The 24,454-nt window shown below is 53.5% G+C and overlaps 1 protein-coding gene across 3 annotated transcripts in view; it reads left to right on the top strand.

The window, feature by feature from the left end:
* Positions 1-3,983: 3,983 nt before the first annotated feature.
* PLXNA2 (plexin A2) overlaps positions 3,984-24,454 on the top strand; it is a 166,445-nt gene continuing 145,974 nt past the window's right edge. The window contains exon 1 of one of the 3 annotated variants that reach the window (XM_064635876.1): positions 3,984-4,056. The gene's annotated coding sequence lies outside the window, so the exon portion shown is untranslated. Of the gene's footprint in view, positions 4,057-4,377; positions 4,637-24,454 lie in introns of those variants that run through there. The other 2 variants (XM_064635877.1, XM_064635875.1) reach the window with 2 other exon arrangements.

The following is a 24,454-nucleotide window of genomic DNA, read 5'->3' as shown; positions in this document are numbered from 1 at the left end:
CTGGGGCTCAGAGTGAGACCACAGGGCCACAAGGAGTTGACAAACTCTTCAGGTGACCTCTCTCTGGCCTATTTGCTTGACTTATGACCGAGAAGGAAAACCTCTCCGTGCTCCTGGCAGGGAGATGTGCAGCCTCAGGAGTGTGAAACACGAGGATGCAGCAGAATATTTGCTTAAGAAAGAAGAGGTGGGAGTGGTGTGGTGTGTAGACCTTGGGTGTTCACACTGTGGAGCAAAGGAAGGGCCAGGAGAAGGTGACCCAGTGACTTCTGGCTATGGGTCAATATGGCCAATGTTTTCATGGTGTGTTTTGGGGTTTTTTTTCTAAATCACCAAATATTGCTGGTATCTTTGCAGGGTTATTTTTGTGCTCTTCCCTGTGTGATGCCTTTTATTTCAGCTCTTAGCTGTGGGAAGATGATTAAAAATGGCACATTGTCTGCACCTTGAATTTCTGACACAACCTCAGCACAGACGTTGTCGGCAATTGTGTTTCTGACAGTAACAAGACACTTTAACTCGGGATTTGGAGACTTTCTGTTCTCCTGCCCTTGCACTTAATGAAACCAGAGTTTGTTTTAGAAAGAAAAAAGCCTTTTTGAGTTAATTTCAGCTCAGTTCAAACCAGGGGATACAGAGGCAGGAACTGAAGCTCACAGTCATGAGCAAATCTGAGGAAGGGAGAGGATAAGGTGCTCTAGGAAAAGAAAAATCCTTTTATTTCCCAAGAAGGTATTATGAACAGCAGAGAGAGAGAGAAAAAAAATTCCTTGACAAGGTTCTTCTAAAGAGGAAGAACAGTGTAAAGTGCTGGTTAAATTCCCATTGATCCTTCACTCAGCTTCCCATATACATGTGGGTTTGACTATCTGATATTTCCTTTCACTGTCACAAGTAATAACCGAGTGGAAACAATAATTTCTAAATAACTGCCTATGATTCTTCTATTGTAGTGATTAGGGATGAATAATTATTAGCTCGGCGGAGTTTTGCACGGGTGGATGTGATGCCGGGAGCTGTCAGCCGCCGGCACCTGCGCGCTCCGCTCGGCGCCTATAGACGGCGCCTATAGATGGTGCTCTTGGCCTCGCGCAGCTCCAGCGGCTGCTCCAAGCTGGGAATCAGAGGCCTGGACGTGCTTTCCACGTCCTAAATAGTCACAGGGAAGGGGGAAAAAAAAGGTTGTTTTCCTGCCGCTGTTTTCTTGCTTTAGGCATCAGGGAAGAGCTGGATGTTTGTGTTTTTTTTTTTTACCCTGGGAGTGGCAAATGCAGAGCAAAGGCTGAGATGTGGGGTCTTGCTGCCTCTGTGGGCACCAAGGGAAGTGCCTGAGGTGATGTCTAAGGCCAGGTTATCCAGGACTTTTAGCAAATGTGAAGCTCTGGGTGCTGGGAGGGTTGAAAGGCTCCTCGCTTCCCGTGGCTCAGGCAGATTCATGACCCGCAGCGAGGGAGTTTATCAAAGATGAGGACAGAGAGAAATTGTGAACACACGGGCTCAAAGCAGAGCCCAATCTTTCACTGATGCTTTGCTTCACCAGCTGCTTAAGGACTGCTCTGTCACCAGCTGCCCAGATCCTGCCCTGCACAAAAGGGGTGCTGGGTGTAACTCCCTGTGTCAGGAAACAGGGGTAAGAAATCATGTGCTAACACTTTAAAGGTGCCTTTGTAGCTGATCTTCCCTGCTTGGACAGTGGTTGTCGAGCTCCTGGTTTGTTCTCCAAAGCTGTGAGTGCCTGTGTTGGTGACCCTGCTGCTGAAGAAGTGGCTGCTGGCACCCAGGTGGGTCCCAGGGCACTGCAGGCAGGTCCAAGGGTCTGTTCTGTCCCTGGTGCTTGGGCTTTGGGAGAGGAGGATGCCAGGAATGGACCAGTATCTGCTCTCCTGGCTATTTAATCCGTGCCTCTGCGTGGGGATACCAGGAGTGTGTGTAATATGTGTGTGCAGAGGTTGTGTGGAGCTCTGTGGGCATTGTACACATGTGTACATCTCTGTACCTCTGTCACACATGTGTTTGATTGAATTAGAGGCAGGTCCTTCCTTCCCTTACAGCTCCAGACCTTGATTCCAACACTTAGGCCTGACACCCTTTCCAGGAAAGGGTGAATGCAGATATCCACAGAAGGATAATACCTGGATACATGGTCTAATTCTTAGCATGGTGCTGTGCAGGGCCAGGAGTTGGACTTTGATGGTCTTTGTGGCTCCCTTCCAACTCAGGAGCCTCTCTGATTTCTCCAGCAGCACATCCATCACATGAACAGACCCAGGTGAATCTCCACCTGCTTTGTGTTCTGAACAGCCCCTTCCTCACATGCCCTGTGTAGAAGCTTCACTGCAAGTCTGGGGTTGCTCCCCAGCCCAGCAATCCTGTGATTAGCTTGAGACAAACTCTCCATACAGGAGCATAATTGACCATCAATAAATAATAAACAGAAGACAGGATGCAGATAGGCCTGCAAAGAGGGGAGAAATGGGTGTTGAGACTCTGACCTGCCCTGTGTGGCTTCTGCACGAGGAGGAATTGCATCAGTGGGATGTGAATTGAGCCAAGGATGGTTTTTGTAATGGGATTTGGTTCCGTTTGCTGTGAATGTGCAACACAGGAACTGTGCTGGGGACAGAATAGGAAAGAGCAAAGCTTGCTCAGGAACCAATGCTGCCATCCACTGAGTATCTGCTGTTTCCTCTCCCAACCTAAACAGTTGCAACCTGGGGATCTTTCCAGGATGCCAAAGTCCTCAGCTCTAGAGCTGCAGTGATGTCTAGGGGACCCTTTTGGTGGGAGTGGGGCTGTGCTGTGTAGGGACATTATCCAAGCTCCACTGGTGGCTGTACAGGTGCTTTTGGAAAGGAAAACCTTCCTGAAGGATGGTAAACGGGGTGGGGATGGGGTGGCACACAGGCAAGCCAACCTGTCATTTCCTCCCAGATGGGGCACTGCAGGATCTGGTTCCCAGCCCTCCCAGGAGGGAGGGAAGTGCAGGATCTGGGACTGCACAGTGGGGTGCAAAGGCATTCCCTGCTGGACCCCTGCACCAGGGGCTCCTGAACCCTCTCTACAGCAAAACTGACAGCAACCGTGTCTTTTTCCCCCAAAAAACCTGCTCTTGCAGGGTCCTGCTGTGACTGTATCAGGTGTGTCCCTCCCTGAGCTGAGCCTGGGGAAGATGCAGTGAGGCCACTTCAGTGGCTGTGCTACAGCAGGGGAGGTGAGAGAGGCAGGAGGGGAACTGTAAGAGTAGATTGGGTTTGTTCTGTTGCTCAGGTTTGTTGTGGAAGAGGCCCAGGACGATGGCTCTCATTTTCTCTCGCAACTCTTCCAACGTGCAAGAGATAAATTTTTAAAAAATTCTTGATGACAAGACATGGCAAACAGCAATCCATCACGGTATTGATTCCCTCCACCAGTTGCACTCCTCAGAATCACTCCTGTGATACCCCTTGCTGGGGCAGGGGCAGCTGGATCATGGTGCTCCTGGGTTTTTGGAGTGGTGTGGCACTGGGGGTGGCTTTGCTTCCCTGGCTCCAGGTGTTCCCAAGCCCCTGAGGGCTGATGCAGGCACCTAGTGGGGCTCAGGGTGGTTGAAGAGGCATAAACATGTGATTCACTTTGGGTACCCTCCAGCTTCCAGGTATTTTTCCTCCTGCTGAGCCAGCAGGAGAGGCCGAGTGGGAGCTTTGTGGTGAACCACTCGACCCCAAGGTGGGCTCCCCTGGTTCCCAGCAGGGAGTGGTCACAGGGTGCCCTGTCCCAGCTGGCCATGGCCACTGTGGTTGGGCTCTGACAGCTTTTGGCAGGCCAGGAGGTCTGAAGGTCGGTGGCTTCAGTGGTTGTGTGACACACGCACAGCTTTGGCTCTGCTGGAGGTGACCTGGCCTTGGCAGCAAACCAAGCTGTCAGAGCCTTTCATAGATGGGGAAACTGAGGAAGGGAGGGCTCAGGTGTCGCTCTTCCCACCAGAGCCGGGAGCAAAGGGTGCCCAGGGGGAGCAGGAACCAGCAGCCCGCACTCCCCTCCCTCCCGGCGCTGATGGAGGGGCCGCAGCCCCGCAAGGTGGGACAGCTGAGGGGGCAGGTGCGGGGGCAGCTGTGGCGGTGCCGGGACGCGCAGCCCCGGGCGCTGGGGCTGCCCCGCTGCCGGGGTCGCTTTCGGGCTTTGTTTCAGCGATCCCGCGGGTTCCGCTGCGCTCGGCTCCGGGAAAAGGGGGAGGCGCAGGTGAGACGGAGAGGAGGGGGCGATGCCGGTCCCCGCTCGCAGCTCCGCGGCCGGGGAAGGGTTAATCGCGGGGAGCGGGGGCGGCGCGGGGGCGGCGGCGGCGGGCGGGGAGCGCGCCCGGGCGCGGGGCTGGCGGGGAGCGCGGGGAGCGCGCCCGGGCTCGGCGGCGGGCGGATGCCGGGGCGGGCGGAGCGGAGCCGAGCCGGGGCTCGCCGCCGCACTCGGGCGAGGGCTGCGCAGGCATGAGAGGCCGGCGGGGCTGAGCCGAGCCGCGCCGCGCCGGGGGCAGGGCGGAGAGAGGGGCTGCGGGGAGCGCCCGGCCCCGCATTTCCATGGTGCCGGGGGCTGCGCGGATCCCCCCGCCGTGAGCCGGGAGCCGGCACCCGGGAGGCGGGCGGCACCGGAGCTGCGAGGGCTGGTGAGTGCGGCGGGGGATGGCGAGGGGGGCTGCTGCCCGCCGGGGTGCGGGGGGTTCTCCCCTGGGCATCCCCCGATGGAGGATGCGGGGAGGAGGTCTGGGCTGGTCCTCTCCGTGCTGCCCGAGGCGGGTGGCACCGGGCGCTGCAGAGCGCGGGGTGGTGCTCGGAGGCACCACTCGCCGGTCCTGGCGGTGCTCGGAGGCACCACTCGCCGGTCCTGGCGGTGCTCGGAGGCACCGCTCGCCGGTCCCGGCGGTGCCCGGGGAGATGCGCGGGGGTGATGGGGGGTACCCGGCGCTGCCTGCGGAAGGGATGGAGGAACCCCTCCGACCTCCCCATTCCTGGGAATCCACCTCCCGCTCCCTCCCCGGGCTGCTCTACGTGCGCACACGCGTTACATACAGCGAGGTATCTCCTCGTTAATTCTGCGGCCGTTTGGTACCGCTCAGTCACGGTCTGGGGCGGCCAATGCACCGGGATAAACTCATCGCCATAAAAAAAGTTCCTGTGGGAAAGGAGGGACTTTTTTGAAAAACACCTCTGAATCTTGGGGGGAAAAGGAATTAAATCCCCATTAAAACTTTCCTAAATCCCCTCAAAACCCTTTTTTTGGGAGGCAATGAGGGGAGGGATGGCGAATGCACTTGTGCGCCCTCGAGGGAATTCCCAACTCCTGGGTGATGGTCCGAGTCTCCCCATTCCCCGAGCCGTGGACGGGTGTCGGTGACAGCTGTGGCTGCTCTGTGTGACTTGTCCTCCCTGGTTGTGACCTCCGTTTAACCTGGCACGGTCAGGCATTCCCGGCTTTGTCTCCATTCAAGCCATGGCCAATACTCGCACGTTCCTGGAGGTGAAGTGAGTGATGTTCAATTAATCTGTGTTCTGAGGGGTATCAGAAAGTCAATAGGTGAATATTTAGTGAGGTGAATAGTAAGTGATAGAGGGGGAAAAAACCCTGTGCGTCTGTGACCAGCAGTTCAGGCTTGGAGGCGAGAGAATGTGAAGTTAGCAGAGTGCCATGATGTAAAACCCTGAGCTGACAGGGTTCCCCTGTTATTTGGTGAGCACTTGATGCTTCGCTGGTGGCTGGAATGTGTTTAATAGATCTCAGTTGACTTGGGGACATGGTCTTGCCTCTCCTACCCTGGATGGCTTCATTGATAACGGTGTCTCAAAGTTAAATCAAATGACCTACTTTACAGCTGAGAGACAGATGCCTCAGAAGAAATCTGTGCCATCGCCAGAGCAGATGTTTGGCTTTTTACCTTTAACACAGAGGTGTTAGATCCTTTAAAATTCAGTGGGTTGTGGGTTTTTTTGGTCTTTATTGCTGTCCTTTTGCCATTTGCTGTCACTTTGAGGACCCTCAAAGCTTAAATGTGATATTTTGGGGTGGTGCAGGAAACAGATAAAATAGCTTTGACTTGAGAAACTTGGTGCGAGGAGTGAGTAAAGTGAACATACAATGTCTGCTGTGAAATGGCTTATCTAGCAAACCAGTCATCTCTCCCAACTCTTCTGACCATATCCACAGCTCTTGTTGCAAGAAGATGAAGTAACCCAATTTACTCCTCAGTGTTTTTATGGTGGTGTTTGATGTAATTAACTGTGGGGTTTCCCCTTGGCTTATACCAAGTTTGTGTGGTGGAAACAGGTAACAGATGCTGCATCAGATCTGCACATAATCCACCAATATGATGGAAACAGCTTTCCCATGCTCTTACCGTGCTCTGTCTTGTTCTTTGCATTAACCCTGAGCTTCCCCTGCTTGCCAGCAGAAGGGAACTTCAGCTGGATGCAAAAAAGGAACATGCAGATCCAGGCTGGTGCGGGAGCCTGGAGAAGGGGCGAGCGCTCCTGCCCTGTGCTCTTTAACTCTCTTCAGCAAATTGCATTAGTGTGTGACAAATTGGCTTGCAAAGCAGCTAAATGGAAATGACATTTGGAGCAGTTTGCTGTGCAGACCCTGTGGTGTCTCGGGGAAACATGTGATTTGCAGAATCTTCCCGGCATCTCCAATTTAACCGCCGCTACGAGGCTTTCCAGAACTTACTTTGGGAACTCCTGTTGCAGCTAAATGTGGGAGTCTAGAGCATGTCTTGGAACCGTTGCCCAAAAGCTAGGGCAGATGTAGGTGCAGACTGTCTCAATGCCGTAGGCAGCTCCTGTGAAGAGCTGAACCAGGAAAGAAAGCAAAAGCCGATATTTAGAAATTGCGTGGGGCGCGCGGTGAGAAGCTTAAGGTGGGAAGCTGGGCTGGCTGTTGGGTGCCAACACAAGGCTCTCCTGTGGGAGCAGAGGTACCGTGGTTCAGCTGAGGTGGATTTGTGGCTCTCAGAGGAGCGGACAGTGCCGTATCCAACAGGAAAGCGCGCACCTGCCTCTCCCATCCCGCCTCTCCGAGCGCATCCGCGGCCGTTTGAACGCGGCGGCGATCGAGCTGCTTTAATTGGCCCCTCTGCAGCTTGAACAATAAATATGTAATGGGGGAGAGTTGCCCCCCTGTTCCACAGGCGTTGGGGCTGTCATTTTTTGACGGGGAAGCGTGTGCTCTCCTCTCTCCTCGGCCCCGTGCGCTCGGGCTCCGCTCCCGCCCGTCTCTTACGGGCGCGTGAAAACCGCGCTCCCCCATCTGCGTTTGGCATCCTTAAAAGGAGACAAAAAAAAAAAAAAGGGGGGGGAAAAAAGATGAACCTGAGCACGCAGTGCTCCTGAGACAGGCCCCTTCACATTTCTAAACACTCTTGATTATTCAGCTAATCTTTATTTCATGGGCCTGTTACAAGAAACACAAACGGGGGAGAAAGTAGAAGGCGGTGACACATTTAAAATACACAAGAAAAGTGCTGGCAGGAATATAATCGTTCTTCTTCCAGCGATATGAAATATTTATGGGCCTAAGTTGTGGCAAGATTCTCTGCCTCCCCTCCCACCTAACTCTGAAATGTTTTTCCCGGTAAACAGGAACCGGGGGGCACTGGTGGTGCTGCCAGCAGAGCGCTGTTTCCCTCGGCTGTCGGCAGGGCAGGAGCTCCCAGCTGGCCGGGCACGGCGTCCGTCTGTCCATCCCTGTGGAAGGGAAGGGAGGGGAGGAGTGGAGTGCGCTGGCCAAGCTGCCCGGCTCGTACGGGAGCAGAGCGTTGTGTTACAGTCTGTTAACTCGAAATAATTCAGCAGCGTCCCCTCGGCGAGCTGTGAAAAGCCCCCTTTGAGGTGCCCGTGTTGTGCAGGAGCCCGTTCTCCCCCAGGGCGTTCTGCTATTAATTCATTAGATCTGAGGGTTTTTCTCTCTGGTCCCCCCCTCTTTTCTCTTCCTCCCCCCCCTCCCTTGCAATTCAAACAGTGATGAATGGACAAAAATCCCTCAAGGGAAACATTTTTTCACTTAGTTACAAAGATTTCATGGCTAATTAGAGTAAATGTGGTTTTTAGAGTGTTAATCTCTTAACCAGCTTGGCTGGGAGGCCACCGCCACAACAGCAAAGGGGAGGGCAGGGGGAACCAAGGGGGAAAAGGTGCTTCCAAGTTCTTCCTGGGGCTGAGCCACGGGCGCTGGTGGCTGGATCTGATGTGTCTGGATCACCAGGAGCATCCCGCGCTGACCTCCTTAGCTCTGCCAGTTGGGTGCCCACCTCCCTCCGCGGGCACGGCTGGGCTGGGTGAGACTCGGAGGCATTTTGGTCTGAGGAGGCCACGAGCTCTTTGTGTGCACAAGTGGTGCAGCGGGAGCCTCCGGGATGAAAGGCAAAGCGGGAACAAAAGCAGAATTGAGGGCAGCGTGCTGTCCTTGGGCGGCAGAGGCGGCCGCCCGGGGCTTGTGTTGAGAGTCTTTCTCTGCAGTGAAAATATATGTATTTACTGGGTGGTTTTAGTGCCAGGAAGGGAAATGGGCTGCGGGTGCCTCGGGCTGGGTCCCCACGTGCTGTTGGGTCACAGGGTGGCCACTGCACCTCCAGCCCTCATGTGCCCGGGCTCGCTGGTGACACACGTGGGCCAGGGGACGTGTTACTGCCCAAGTTGTGCTGTTGGAAGTCGTCCCCTCTGCTGCTGTGAAGGGGATTTATCCTTGATGTCTGCTGTCGTGTTCCTCTCTCCTCCGGTTCTTCCCACCCCGCCATCCACCTTTCCAGCCCGGTTTTGGCTTCACCCCGAATGACTCTGGAAAACGGGGTGAGTACTTTGTGAGAGGGCTCTCCCTGGCAGCCCACCACCCACCCCGGGCTCCACAGCCGGCACAGAGACAGCCGGGGGGGATATAGGAGTGGGACGTGGGCTTGAAATTCCTCCTCATCCCACTAGAGGGGATCCTCTGGATCCAACTGAAAAACGGACGCAAACCCAGCAACTGGCAGAGCTGCGCTGAGCCGCAGCCTCTGGGTGACGGCAGGACGGGGTACAGGGGCTGGAATTCGGACCCGCAGCTTTGCTGAACACACCTCTGGAGGGGGGACAGGAGGATTTTGGTGCTTTTCAGACATTCCCGGCCAAGGCAGGCTGGCTGTAGCTGCCTCTCCTTGCTCCTTGTCCGTGTGGCTCGTGGCTCCTCTGCCCACTGTGTGTGAACCCAAGCTGGGAGCTGCTCAGGTGGGGATGAGGCTGCTCTAGAAGGACTTTACCAAGAAAGCACAAGTTTCCCAAACACACGAGTGCAACGTATGTCAGTGATGTACCTTAATCTGCTGCGTGGTTTTGAGTGGGAATTGTGATCCATCTGTGTGTCTCAGAGGGGCTGAGCGATGCTGTCAGCCCCAGGCTGGGTACCAGGGTGCTGGCTGCTGCCTGGCAGGGGCTGGGAAAGGGTGCTGGGAAAGAGGTGCCCTCCCCTGCTTGTCGGAGAGAGCCCATCTCATGTTTCTCCCTGTAATCGCAGCTTCTGTTTGGGTGAAACCGAACAGGGAGGTGGCGATGGGGGGGAATGAAAAGCCAGATAAATGTACTGCATTATGAAAATTTAATCCTGCTTTGCCTGGGCTAAAATTACGTTCAGAGCAGGAGATAAAAGGCATCAGAATCACGTCGTAAAAAAGCCCAGATGATCTCCAAAGGCAGAGCGATAGTGAGCCTGGGAGAGCCCTGCCAGCCAGGGCCCCCTGTGCCAGGGTGGCAGCCAGTGCTGCTCCTCCCTGCCTGGCACTGGCAGGGGGACCCTGAGCCTGCCCTGGGACCAGCCCTGCCACTGTCCAGGCTGGCAGCTCTGTGTGAGTGGCACGCTCCGTTCTGTTATCCAGCTGATGCCATGTCAACCCTCTGCACCATGTCCCGTGTCTCCTGTGAGCTCCTGAAAATCCCAGTGCACAGGGATGACCCCTCTGTGCCATGGGCTCCTGTCTGGTGGGGATCTCCTGAAGCCCAGGAGACCTGGAGAGGGTCTTCAGAGTTCCTGCCTGCTCCAGCCATTCCCTCTGCCCCTCTGATGGTGGAGGGAAGAGCCCAGAGCCCATCTCCAGCCCCGTGAAGTTTTTGGGGTCTGAGTGTCCAGTGGAGGATCCTGCCCCAGCCAGGCCCTGGCTCTCCAGAGCGGCTGCGTGTTGAGCTTGGTGTTCCAGCGGCTTCCCAGGCAGGAACGTCCCTCACAGCCCTTTTCCTGCTCCAGCACCATTTCCCCACTTCATAAAAGTGAAAGGTGATGTCTGAGTAAATATTACAGTGACCTCTCACCTCGTCTCCTCCCGCTGCCGCCGCCGTTCCCTGCTCAGGGCTCATTCCCGGAGCCGCCGGCTGAGCTGGGGTTGTGCTGCCGAGGAGGGGGCTTGGAGCTGGATTTGGAGCTGGGCTTGGAGCTGGGCTGGGGGCACAGTGGGGGCTCAGTGCTGGAGCAGGAGCCCGGCGCCTCAGGGCTGGGAGTGGCACGGGAAGGGCAGGCTCCTTCCTGGCTGCCTCGAGCGCGGTAAGTGGATGCTGGATCAGCGGGCGGTCGGAGCGGTGGGAGCAGTGGGAGCTCTCCCAGTGTGTGCCAGTGCCGTGTAACGCTGCACTCGTGCTCACAGCCCAGCCACCAGCTCTGGTGGGAGCACAGGGAGGTGCTGCTCTAGGTGGTGCTGCTCTGGCAGAAGCCTTTGTGGGAACTTACACCAGGGAGAATCCGTGTGAGCAGGAGACTGTTTGGAGGAGTGGGCACAGGCAGGAAGAGCTGCACCCGCCTCTGTGTGACCTGGAGGGCTCTCCAAGAGCTGCGCCAGTGGCTCCCACCTGTCGTGGCCTTGACTCGGGGCTTAGTGCCGGGATGTGTGGGGGGAAGCCCCCTGGGATGCACAGACAACCCTTGTTCCATTTTCCTACTGAAGGGATGGTTGATGTTGGAGCGATAGTCCTTGGAGAGGCCATTCCTGGTGTATATCAGGGCAGGTTAAAGGAAACAGCTTATTTTGCTTTCAGCTCCCGTCTGGCTCTCAGCAGCGTTTGCAGACCAGCAGCTGGGTTCCTGCAGCAGCTCAGTGTCAGGCTCCAGAGCCCCTGTTTCCCTGTCCCGTGTCTCGGGAAGCCCTCACAGCACTCGGGGGAAAACAGGAAAGCTGCGGGGCAGCGCTGGGCTGCCGGCCCTGCCGCCCGTGACGCGCGCCGGGAAGGAAGCGGATCCACCGCGGCCGGTCCTGGAGCCGCCGTCACACCCTGACTCAGCGTGGAAGAAGTTCCTCGTGTTATTTCCAGACTCAGGAGAGCCTGGGAACAAATGCCTCCCCGGGGAGATTTATGTGTGGTTCTTCCTCCGCAGCGGTTTCGTGTCGGCGGGTGAGAGCTCGGAGCGATCCCTCGTGTACTGGAGGGAACTGGGTGTCCACACCGGAGGTGTGCAAGGGTGTTCCTGCTTTGGTTGGTTAACCTGGGAATGAGCTTCCAAAAAGTGAGTTTGCGCTCCAGGTTTTTGGAATTTATGCTTAAATGATACTTAAGAGTGAGGCTTTGAGTTCTGTCGATTCGCTTCTCGATTTCTGGGCTTTCAGGGTTTGCCTCGTCAAGGTTTTCTTGGGAGTCCAGAGTGGCTGTTTATCCCCTTGGAGTGGGAAGCTGAGATTCTGGGCATCAGAAGTGCTGTGGTGAATGTGTGTGTGCTGGTAACAGGGTTAAAACCTCCAAAGTCACCTTACTGAAATGGGCCATGTCCCACTTCTGGGAGGGTATTCCCAAAGCAGCAGATCCCAGCGGGCTGGGTGCTTGCTCAGGTAGCCAAATATGAGGGATTCACATGCGGCCAGTTGGTGTGAAGGGCTTTGTTCCCCGTGGCTGGGTAGATTTATTGGTGTCAGAGCAGAGAAATGGTAAGTTGGCTGCTTAACAGGGATGTTACAGTTCAACTCCATAAAACACGCCGGCTGTCTCCTTTACTCATTCATTTGCCAAGTCCCCAAAAAGTCACAGTGACAGGAGCAGAGGATGGAGCACTGCCCTCATGATCATATTTCCTGCCTCTGCTGGTTTATGTCACAGCCTGTAATGTTATTTAAACAACAACAGAAAAAAGCCTGTGAATTTCCTTTTGATTTTTAATGGAAGTGCAAAGAGGTGGGGAGGAAAAGGGAGCGTGCCTGGAGGCTTCCTAACTGGCTCAAGGATTTTTATGCTTAAAATTTGCCATCTTGTGGGTTTTAAATCTGCACCGAAGCTAAAACATAGAATCCCAGCATGGTTTGGGTTGAAAGGGACCTTAAAGGTCCCATCCCTGGAAGTGTCCAAGGCCAGGTTGGACAGGGCTTGGAGCAACCTGGACTAGTGGAAGGTGTCCCTGCCCATGGCAGGGGGATGGGAAGTGGATGATCTTTAAGGTCCCTCTCAACCCAAACCATTCTGGAATTGTGTGATAAATCTGGAGCAAACAAATTGACAGTAAGAGCTTTTCAAAGTTAACCTTGGAGTGAGAAATGCTTCTGTGTTTGCCTTAAACCTTCCATTAATTCTGACTGTTGCTGTCTGCCCCTCTGTATTTCCAAACCAATCTAACATTGCAGAGGCATCATCCATTGTGTTGGAGAAGCTGGAAGGGCCAGATGGACAAACATCCACAGTATTTTGTTTGGCTGAGAGGTGCTGCAGCAGCCAGAGGGTCACTGCAGGCTCTCCTCTCCCAGTTGGAAAGTTTTCCCTGCAGTTCTCAGGGAGTTAATCTGCTCTGATCACTGCCCTGGTGTGTTTGGCTCCACTGAAGAGCCTCCTGGAGCAGGAATTCAAGGCCTGTTCAGTGGTGACAGGTTTAGGCTGTCTTTAAAATCTCATAGCAACCAAGGAGCACGGGCAAACACTCCAGAGTTCACTGGAAGAAAGAGGCAGGAGCCCCTTTTGCTTGTCCTCTGGGATATAATAAGGTGCTGGTACAAGTGCTTGTGTAACTCAGCTTTTCAGGGCATAAATTGTGTGACAGGGGCGATTGGGGTCCATCGGTTCCACCGAATGGATCCTCTGAAGTCGAGGTGGCCACAGCTTGTCTTGGGCTGAGCTGAGGAGTGCTCAGAACGAATTCCCAGAAAGAGACAAAAGCAGAGGCTCTTTTAAGGACTTCCAAGGATGTTGTATAACTTGTCTGGAAAAAAAACCCACATAAATAAATGAGCCCAGCCCAGGGTGCTGAGTCACTGGGGGGGTTTAACCTCAGGAGTGATGGGTTGGGTGGGATTGGACTGGCTTTGCAGGGGGAGTTTTTGACTCCTGAGTGTGAATTCAGTGATATGTGTCGGGTTTTTAACCATTCACTTCCTCACAGACTTGTACCAAATGGGCTCTCTGTCAATCCTGTTGCTGAGATGAGATTTATTTCACTTTTAATAAAGGTGTGAGTCCTGTTGGCACAGGGCTTTGGGCAGCTCTTCCCTACCTGCACCTGCTCTCACACCTTTCAGTCTGCAGAGACCTACTGCAAACCAAACAATTTTGACTTAATTTCCTTCTCCCCCCAAGATCTGAAAAAAACCCACCCACTGCTGTTATCACAGACAGTGCAAATTTTAACATGAGAAAAAGCAAAATATTGCCTCATTTGTTCATCCCTGAGAATTCCTGTTTCATTCTCTGCAAATTCCCATTACAAACATGACACTTGGGCAAATTATCTGCTTTAGCCATCTTGTTGCAGAGGAGGATATCATATTAATTTCCTTGTAATTTAGGGGTTTTTTCTCATATATGTGGGATCATTTGGTTAACAGTCTCACGAATCTTAATGTAAGTCAGTTGGGCTTTGCTTCTGGCATCTAAAAAGACAATGGAAGCGGCACTGAAGTGATCCTGGATTTTCCAGGATCACCAGTTTTCCCCAGAGCTGTGTGGAAACTCAGATCTGGGAGCTGCTTTTTGGCCAAGCACCTCAACTGTGTTGTTCTGGTGGAAGTTCTGCAGCTCTTGGGACCACAGGTAGCTCAAATCGTTGAGTTCTGGCTTTGTCCCTCCAACCCTTATGAGCTTTATAGGAATGTTTTGGGCATCTGGAAGCCCAGTTTGTGGCTGTAAAGGGGACTCTTGTAAAACTGAACCAGCTGGAAGTGTTTTCACGCCCTGCACTGGTTTTCAGTGGTGGGATTTTAGAACAAACTCCTCTGTGGCTGCAGCTCTCTTTGGGTCTGCCAAGGGAGTCCTGCAACAAATTCAGCTGTAGCTTCTCTCCCTCTGAGGTCCTCTGTGTGCTTTAGGGAGCCAAGGAGATTTCCCTGTCAGTTCTGAGCCCCCCCATCCCCTCGGTGGTGCATCCAGGCAGGGTGAGGAGGTGTTCTTGGTCTGGGGGGATCACAATTGCTGTCCCACACTCAGGCTCTGCAGTGCCCTTGGGATTTGGGGGTGTCTGGGATGGAGATCACTGCCCTGCTCAGGGACCAGGGTGAGACAGTGTTGAATTAAAGGGTGTGTGAGGAGCTCTCCAGGCTCGCTGCATTCCTGTGAAATATGGCCTTCCAAGCCCTTGAAGGATTTATTGTTTTCCGGGCACTGCTGGATCCAGTCCGATAGGCTGGATATAGGAAGGAAATGACTCAGTTGCTCTACAGACAAGTGCAGCTTTGAAATTCAAAGAGGCAGGAGACAGCTGAGAGGCTCCAACTCATTCCCATCGGGAGTCAGGCCCCTGTGTGTCCGTTACTCCCTGTGCCTGGGCTCCTGGTGGGATGGGACGGGGGTGGGAGGGAGAAGGCTCAGACAGGCAGTGATCATGATGCCTCAGAACCCTCTGGCATGAGGATGCCGTGGGAGAGCAGGTGACAGAGTGAAGGTGGGGTCCATCAGAGGCTTGAGGCCAGTGGTGGTGGTGGGAGCAGCTGCGAGCTCCGTGCTGACCGTGGCCAATGGATTGCTGGGGGCACAGCGTGGGACAGAGCCTGCAGCAGCAACAGCTTCCAGGGTTTTTTTCTTTTCATGGCGAGTTTCCCACCCCCACAGGGTGCAGAATGAGCCTGGTGAGGAGTTTGGGTGCTCCAGCTCCCGTGACTCCCTTCCTCTCACCCGTGTTGTCCAGAGCTGGCCCCGCTGTCCCACTGTTTGTGCTCTGCTCTGAGCTATCCAGGGACTTGTGGAGCTGCTGATTTTGCAAGACAAGCCCAGGCTTTCAGGATGTCTTATCCATCAAAGTGTGCAGCCCCTCTTTAGCCTCGTAACTTCTGGCTGATGTCAGATGTGGACGTAAGCAGATGCTTTCTCCATCTTATTATCAGCTTGGTTGGAGAGAGAGAAGTTTCTAAATGACAGAGATCCTTAGCAAAGAAACAAGAGTTAGTGTTAAAAATAAAGAAAACAAGACAGCTTGTTTCATCTAAACAGAAGGGTTATTAAACAGGCTTGAATTAATCAGTGAACTGCCAGAGCTCTGAAATTGAAAAGCAGGGCAGAGGAGCAGGGAGCAGATGAGTGGGAAAGAGCCACTTTCTCAAGTAGACATTGATGTCCAAACGCTGCAGGAGAGGGGATGATGTTCAGCTGATGGTGGGACAGAGGTGAGATGGCTCCAGGCTTTGGGGGTCCTTGGCTGGACCTCAGAACACGAGGCTGAGGGCACCTGGCTGCCAGCACTGGTAGCCCCCTGGTCCTTGTGCCCAGGTGGGATCCTGCCTGCAGGCAGCTGCTGTCCCTGCGGCCACGAGCTCTGTCTGGGATGGTCACTGGTGCTTGGTGAAGCAGGCTGGGCAGGGAGGAAGCTGCTTTACACTTCCCACGGTTCAGGCATCTCAAAACATTTCCAAAAGCTGCATCAAGCCCCCCAGTGATGCCCTTAGAAGGGCAACAGCCCTGGGTGAAGAGGCTTCGACAGGTAAAGGCGCTTCCTTTGTGTGGCTGATGAAGCTGGTGGTGAGGGCAGTTCCCAGCACACTCCTCCACCAAGACAGGCCTGACAAGGGCTGGTTAATGGTCCCTGAAGGGTTCTCCAGTGCTGTGTGGCCTCTCTCCTGCATCAACCTGTCTACTTTGGTTTTCCTGTTAATTTAAGGGCTTTTGTGTCATGTTCTGCATTTCCAAATCTTTGCCATCCCACAGGGGTACCTGGATGATAATTCCTCCTGCGTTTGTGGTGGGGATGCCAGGGTGGCATCTGGACTGGCAGCTGGAATCTGGGGTGGGGCAGTGAGCTGGTGCTGGGCTCAGAGCAGGGATGAACCTCTCCCTGTGTGTGTTCCTCCACTTCTTACCCCGACAACTCCTGCCCTGTTCTGGTGCTGTGCCACCCCTGCCCTCCCAGTGTGAGGGGGGATAGCACCATCCTGGCCTGGCAGGGAGCACCATCACCAGGGAACTCCTCTCAAACACGCCCGAGGGTTGGAGGCAGTGGCGTGTTCTGAAGGATTTCAGCACTGCTGGCTGAGCAAAATCTGCAGCTGCACAGTTGGGGATTCGGCATCTCAGAACCTAATTTTAACAAATGTACAATTTCCTGGTTTACTTAGGTAACAGCACTGTGGCTACTGTGTAAATACATCTGGCTGCCGTAGGGAGTGTTGGGGATAACGAACACCACTCGCTGTACGGGGCTGGCACAGCCAAAGGATTTCTGTTTCAGGATTTCTGTTTAATGGAGTGGCTGGGGACCCATTTAATTTGAAGCTGGGGTTCTTCACTTGCCTGTGGTGCACTTGGAGTGAGGCCAGGAGAAGCTGCTGCTTATTTTTCTCCTCCAGTTCGGTGGCCGCTCTGTGATCCTCCCTCGTGCTGCTCTGTAATATTCTCTTGTAATAAACTGCAGCTGGATGTCACCTGGGGAGGGAGTGCTGGGCTGAGGCTCTGGAGATAAAACTCCTTGCTTTGCCACTGGGACCTTTTGACTAGCCTTGGGCAAATCATTTAATCGTTTAATCTGCTTGCACCTAAGGTCACCATCCATTAAATTCCGTTTTGTTGGGAATAAAGTCCATGAATAATCAAACGCTGTTCAGGTGCACCAGTGGAGAGGTGGATGAGCCTCAGCCCATCAGGACTCGGGTAAGAAACTAGAAAAAGCACTTTCTGAGGCAACATGCTGACCTAGATTGCCTGGAGGGGTTGTGGGCTCTGTTTCTGGGGGTCCTGAAGGATAGTTTAGAGAAACATCACTTGAATGATGGTTTTAACAGCTGGTCCTTGCAGCAGGAGGCTGGATTAGAGACTCACAACTTTCTGGCCACAAACTTTTATGACTGAACGTTATCCAGAGCCAGTGACCTGTTTACCCAGGTTTGGCTGAACCTGAGGCTTCCCAAAACTCGAACGAGCCAGCTATGAAACCTCAGAAGTGTTAAATTTTCCCTTTGTGTCATACTTCAAGGCAACCAGGAAAATGAGGGTCTGTTCTGCTCCGTGCTCCAGTGTGTCATGTTGTCACCAGCCTTGAGTCTGTCCTCAGGGACTGCCTGGTGAATAAAGTCCTCTTTTCCCAGCACCTCTCTTGATGCAAGGTAATTTATAAGCTATTTCACAGCAGTTGTACTCGAAGCTCAATAGCTGCCAGCTGTGGTTTCTCAGATAGCAGGTGTCAAGTGTCAGCACAGGGAAAGGAAAAGGTGTCTAATTTCTGGTGTCCGAGGTTGATGATGAATTTTTGTGGCTGCCTTTTGGGGTTGGTGGGTTAAAGGACTGCAGCTGTAATGCACAGCTGGGGGTGAGCCACGCTGCAGCCACAGCTGTGGTCCTGCTTTAGATTTGCCAGAGGAGCTCCCTTGGAGATGGGAATGAGCTTGGCAGCTTTAAGGAAATGCCTCTGGCTGTGTGGAAGGGGTGTTCCAGCATCCTTGGGGGGCAGGGGCAGCCGTGCCTGTGTGTGCTTGTCCTCGCTCAGGGGGAGCAGCCCTGCTCTGCTCAGCAGTCCCTGAGGTCACTTGGTTTGTTCAGCTGGGACAAGAGGAGCCTGAGGTCAAACCTCAGCAGGGTCTGCAGCTTCCTCACGAGGGGCAGCACCAGACCCAAAGGAACATCTGGAGCTGTGTCAGGGAGGGTCAGGTTGGATCTCAGGAGAAGGTTCTTCCCCCAGAGGGTGGTTGGGCACTGACCAGGCTCCCCAGGGCAGTGGGCACAGCCCCAAGGCTGCCAGAGCTCCAGGAGTGTTTGGACAATGCTCTCGGGGACAGGGTGGGATTTTGGGGTTGTCCTGTGCAGGGCCAGGAGTTGGGTGACACTTTTGAGTCCCTTTTAATTCAGGATATTCTGTGATCAAAGAGTTTGAGTAGTGGCACACCAGGATGTGCCAAACCAGTGCCTTACTCACCCTTTACTAATGCAGCTTATTTCTGGGAACTTCCTTTTGGGTTTTTCATGGATGGAACATCTGAGTGCCTCATGTATGGAAGGATTACACTCATTTCACAGGTGGAACAACTGAGGCTGAGTAACATGACTTGTCCAGGCTTGTTCAGCAAGTCTGGGACAAAGCCAAGAGTAACCTCAGGGCAGAGTGCTGTGTTTTGCCCTCCAAGCTGCAGTTGCAAAGATGGGGCTCACAGCAGGTCCCTCCCTGGGGTTTTCTGTTCCTCTGGACCTGCTGGAATGTGTGTGCACAAGAAGGAGATGGATTTGCACAGTGTGCACTGTGTAAACAATATCTGAGGTCTGGACAACATGAACAAATTCTGTGCCTAATTCAGGCAATGGTGTTTGTTATCAGGGAAATGCCTTTTCATGGCTGGGTTCTGTTCTTCCCCTCCTCTTCCTTGTCCCAGGCCTGGAGGAAGCAATAATCACAATACTGTATTTTGCCCTCTTAACTCCTTCTCAGAAAGGCTGTGAAATACCAGCCCTGTGAATAAGCAGCTCCCGGTGCAGTTCCTGCCAGTGGCTGCCAGCAGAGCAGGGACAGGCAGCACCCAGGGTGAGGCATGGGGTGCATTTTGGTCCAGAAAAAGGGGTCAGGGTTTCAGGCTGTGCCTTAGGAAAAGCTCAGTATTCATGATCCCTGTGGTGCAGTAACCTCTGGAGGAACCTCAGGCCTGACTGCAGGCACCTCGCTGGTGATTTACAACTTGCTCTTATTGTTGTTAGAATCAAAATATTTAAAAAAAAAAAAAGGGAAAATAATAGGTGATAGGAGCCCTCCTCGTCGCTTTGTATTGCAGAACTGTAATTATTCACATCAAGCTGGGGGTAACTTCAGTTGGTGTCAGACTCTGCTCTGGTTGGTGTCTGGCCGGTGAAAGCTGCTGGGGTTTAGAAGGATGAGCTCCAAGGCTCCCCCACAGCCCTGCTCCAGGATGGCTGGGGAAATCCTCTGCTTGGGGCATGGAAGTGCCAAGGCTTCTCTTCCTGGAGAAGGAGGTGAAGACCCTGAGAGCCAGGAAGGGAGTTGTGTGAGTGGGTGGGCAGGTTTCTGCTGGATAAGGGGGAATTTGGCAGCTCAGGGCTCGCCTGCCTGTGGTGGCTTGGCCAAGGAGGCAGGACTGAGGATCCAGACCTCTGATCCAGGCTGGGAACATCCCAGAGCTTGGAGAATCCTCGATCAGACAGTTTGGCTCAGAGCTTTTGTCTAATTAAGCCAAAACCATATTAATTATTGCAAGACCTCCCTCTATAGCTGACAAAGATGTCCTGAATATCACTCCTCCAAAGAGCATAAATCACTGCAGCAGCTTTAATGGTTGGAAAGGTTTCACAGGGAAATTCCCAGGGGGCTTCAGGAGGGATGAGGACCCAGCAGGTTTATTCTCACTTGCTACAAAGAAATGTCCAAACTCGTGGCTTTTTTTCCCCCTCATTCCCATTGGCAGCTACGATATGGAGCCAGTGCAGAGAGAAAGGGTCAGGCTGGTGCAAGGGTGAGCTTGTTCCATACAGTTTGTTCTTGTCTTTTGGTTTATATAGTGCAGCCTGCCCTTTTGGTGACCCTTCTGATAATTCTGGGGGGTTTCTGACAGCCTGCTGACCTGCAGGGGAGGTCAGTGCGTGAGCCAGCCGCTCTCCCCGCTCCCAGCAATGAATCTTATCCGACTATAAAAAGCAAAAAAGGGCAGAATCCACCTCCAGCTTAGAAAGCAATCACGGGCCTCCTGCCCCCCACCCCGTCCCTGCAGGCTGTGTTATTCTTCAGGAGGGTTTATTCAGTGAGACAACTCCCCCAGGCCGTGTGTCCTTAGGAGAAAAGCCAGGGTGGGTTTTATCACTCCCCCTCTGCGGGTGGTTGGGGACCCTGGTGGCCTCTGGGCTGGGGACAGGGAAGGGACAGCTTGGGAAAAGCACATGGGATGCTGGGGCTGGGAGGGTGGAGGTAAGGATGTGGGGATCATGAGGATAAATCACTGCTCACGAGACCAACCCTGCCCCAAAAGAAAAGACCCCATCACCACCAAGCAAACACAGCTGCTGCACTGGTGACATCCAAATTGGTCCTCTGATCAGTCATTTTCCACAAGAGATTCTCTTTTAGGTTTTGCTTTAATTTTCCTTTTTTTTTTTTTTTCTGCCCGTGTGGGTTTTTGTTTTGGGGGGTTTTTTTGGGTGTTTTTTTTTTTTGGTGTGCACAAAATGCCACTAATGACAAACTGTGGTGCCCGTGAGTGAGTGACAGCTGAAATAAGAGAAATGACTAATCGTGCCTCCCGAAGCCCTGTCACATGGAGATTAAATGAGCCCTTTTTTCTTCCCCCCTCAATGAGAATCATGGGCATTTGAATAATAATATTATAGTCTCCATTAGGATGACAGTGGGGGAAAAAATCGGCTCAGACCTGTGATTATTCCTTCAATCTAATAATTATTTAAATACCAGATAACTCCTTTCAGCCTAATTGAGGCCTTTCAGCTGCTTGGGTTTATATTGTGTCCCTGAATTTACTCTCGCTTTCACCTTGCGTTACTAATAGCTTCAGATTGCATTTAAGGCTGTGTTTTAAACTGTCTTCCAGGAAAAAAAAAAAAAGGCAGAAAAATAGAAATTAATGATCAAATAGTATTTAAGGAGCAGAGTTAAAATGGCCCACTCTCCTGTTTCCCTGGTGTTTAACTCTCCAGGTGTTTGGCCATCCCCAAACTCCTCCATACAGGGAATCACAGAATGGATTGGAAGGGACCTTAAAGAGCATCCAGTTCCATCCCCCTGCCCTGGGCAGGGACACCTTCCACCAGCCCAGGTGGCTCCAAGCCCTGTCCAACCTGGCCTTGGACACTTCCAGGGATCCAGGAGCAGCCACAGCTTCTCTGGGCAACCTGTGCCAGGGCCTCTCTATCCCCACAGGGATGAATTTCTTCCTGATATCTGATCTAAACCTTTTGTGCAGAGGGTTCCTCTGGATGGTTGATGTCTGTGTGGCTGAGCACTGCTCAGTCCTGCCCCCACAAGTCACCCCCCAGCCCTGGGGGAGTGGGAGCTGCAGGAGCTGCCCCTGGGGGTTACAGGGATCCGGGGATGGCTCACGGTTCCCAGTGCACTCGGGTAGGATGTCAGCTCGTGGCCGTGCTCTGTCATGTTCAGATAATGTTTGAAAGCACAGATTCTTCTTCCTGGATGATCTCTCTTGCCCTTGGCAGTGACTGTTCACAAATACCCTGCAAAACCTTCACTGTAAGGCACAGCATAGAAGTTGGGCTTCAGCTGACAGCTCTGCTGCACAGCAGCTCCATTTGTACTGTGTCTGGATGAAAACATTGCTGGAAAAGATATAAAACTGCCGTGGTCAAAGTGAAGAGCTGCTGTTGTCCCATATGTACAGATGCACATGAAATGTGATTATTTAAATGTGTTCATTTCTAGCTGGCACTGTTGATTTTTTTCCCTTTGCAGTGGAACAACTTTTTAAAAAATTGGAAAATGCTGAGCAGGAAGACTGTGGGTGCTGAGCTTTACAGCAGAGCCTCCCTGTTCCCTGCAGAATCTCTCACTTTCAGGACTTCCCTTGAACCAGAGGCCTCTGCCTGTAGAGGACCATGTCCCAGCACTTGCTTGGGGCACCGTGGTAGTCCAGGCTTCTTGTGTGTTGTTTTGGAGGTGCTCAGCCACTGACCTTGTGCACTGGTCTGAGGGTGCTCTGCCACTGGCTTGGACACTCTGTGGCACTCCTGTGTCTGCAGGTTTCGTGCTGCCTTTCCTGGACACCTCCAGAGCTCTCCCATGGTGCAGGTTTCCCTGTGTGTTTACCAGAAGTCACCCCATTGCTGACTGGCATTTCCCTGCCAGTGCCACACATGGATTTCTTCCTGTCTTGGGCTGCCCTGCCACGTTACCCAAGAGCAAAGCTGCTCTGAGATCCCTGTGCCCCACAATCAGATTGTCAGTGCCCACCATGGGTCACCAGCATCCCTGGCGTGGGCAGATTCCTCTGAGCAGATCCTTGTGAACCGTTTGATTTGTTCCATTTCCAAAGATTCCGGATTCAGGGAATAGTTTGGGGGAAGTTCACACAGAAATTTCACGGGAAGAGCCGGGAGGTCCCCCCGGTGCTGCCGTGGCACGTCGGGGAGCAGCTGTTTTCTGCCACAATCATCCAAACAGCACGAAGGATCCGGCAGGGTCCGTGTCCTCCCCGGGAGAGAGAAACTGCCTCAGCCAAAGGTGGGAATTGAGAGCCTGGCAATGAGGAGCAGCCGGGGAAATGTGTCCCTGAGCAGAATGAGAAAGCCATTACCGCTCTCCTTCTCCTGTCTTGTCAGTGCCACGGAGACGTGCAGCCCAGGGACAGAGCTCCTTTGTCACCTCTCAGGAACACCCGTCTCCGGCTCCTGGCAGTGACAAGCCTAAAGAGCGGCTGTTTGGTGACATGAGCTCATGAGCTCAGTGGGGGCTTTCAGCAGCCCTGAATTATTTTAAATACCCACAGAGCGGGGGGTGCCCGCGGGCAAGGGCAGCTGAGCATGGGCTGGGCAAGGGCACGTTTGCACCCAGGGCAGGGCATGGGGTCAGAGCTGCAGGGAGCAGGTTTATCCCCCTGGGTGGGCTGGGGGCTTGGGTAGTTGTGGTGGGAGGTGATGGGACTTCAGTGCAGAGAGGGCAGGTGGAACAGTGGCTCATCCTCAGCTTCTTCCCAGGGCTGGTGTCCCCCCGGGATGGTGGGGAATGTCTCCCCCTAAGGTAGGCTGAAATGGTTCCTTTCATTGTCCAGCCTGGAGCACGTAAGGAATGCATACTTTGGGATAAAGGAGAACCTTGTAATGATTTTCTGAGTCCGTGCAGTCAGACAGACCTGTGGTCAGCTTGAGCAAGCTGGCCTAGTGGAAGGTGTCCCTGCTCATGGCAGGGGGTGGAACAAGATGAGCTTTAAGGTAATTTCCAACCCAACCCACTGTGTGATGATGATGGTGGAGATGAGCAAGGCTGAGGTCAAGCCAGGTGCACAAGTTACAGTCAGGTCTGGACATGGTAACAAGAATGAGACATGATCCAGTGACCTTCAGGCACATTTGTGGTGACAAGGAGGGTACAGAGAATGCTCTCTGAACCCTTACATGGTGCCCAGCTCAGAGTGTTGTTCTGGTGGTCCCAGGGCTCCTCTGAGCTGGGTCTCTCCTCTGTGCAGGGCACTGGGCTGCCATTGCTTCCAGCTGCTTTGTGGGAGCCCGAGGTGGGGCTGGAAGTCTGGTGGCTCAGCTGGGAACCAAGCCAAGACCTCCTGTGGGGGGTGGTCCGAGCTGGACCCACCTTGGGTGAGACAGATGTGGAAATGCAGGGATTGGGATTGTGTTTGACGTCCATATTTTTGCAAAGGGGAGTGTGCCCGCTCAGCAGAGGTGCTGGTGACGAGGTGGAGGGGGGAAGAGGGTTACAAGGGTCCTCTCCAGCAGCTCCTGTGTCTGCCTGGGCGCGTGCTGAGCGGAAGGGCGGGTGGAGAGCTCTGATGTAAACGTGCCTCACGCTGCCGGAGTGTCTCCGAGGCGAGCACATGCTTCCTAAGGAAATTCCAGCCTGGTGATTCCTAATTCAGCCTGGCAGCTGCCTGTGCAAGCCCAGAGGATGGGGGTAGGGATCAGCAGGGCTCTAGCAATCCCTCAGGCCCAATGAGGTCTAGGTCCTTTGGCAGCAACCACAAAAACAAAACAAGAACCAAACCTGACTGGTTTTGTGCCTCATTTCAACATGGATTTTGGGCAGAGGTTTCCAGCTCCAGACTTACCTTGTCTACATGGTGAAAACACATCAGTCAGAGGAGACTCTGTGCCTGACTCTTCTCCACAAAGCTATCAGGAAGGGCATATGGATAATTTGACTGCCACTGGGTCTTCTAGACCCAAGCTGTCTCTCTGTGCAGCTTTTAGTCATCTCCTGCAAGTTTTGTTCAAGCAGGAAATTTGTCTCCCAGACTGGTTGTCTCTCCCCTACACATAGTGCTGCTGGTGGCTGATCTAACCACATGCTCCCACCTCGGTGGCAGGTGCTTTTTGGCACCTTTGTGAAGGCTGGGAGAAGTTTCTGCCTGAAAAGCACCTGCTTGAGACACTTCTGGCTCTGGGGTGGAGGGGGGATGCTG

The sequence above is a fragment of the Pseudopipra pipra genome, chromosome 25 (genome assembly GCF_036250125.1).
Source record: "Pseudopipra pipra isolate bDixPip1 chromosome 25, bDixPip1.hap1, whole genome shotgun sequence".
Taxonomy (NCBI): Eukaryota; Metazoa; Chordata; class Aves; order Passeriformes; family Pipridae; genus Pseudopipra; species Pseudopipra pipra.
The sequence above is the reverse complement of the archived record's forward strand: the minus strand, read 5'-3'. Positions and strand labels throughout refer to the sequence as shown.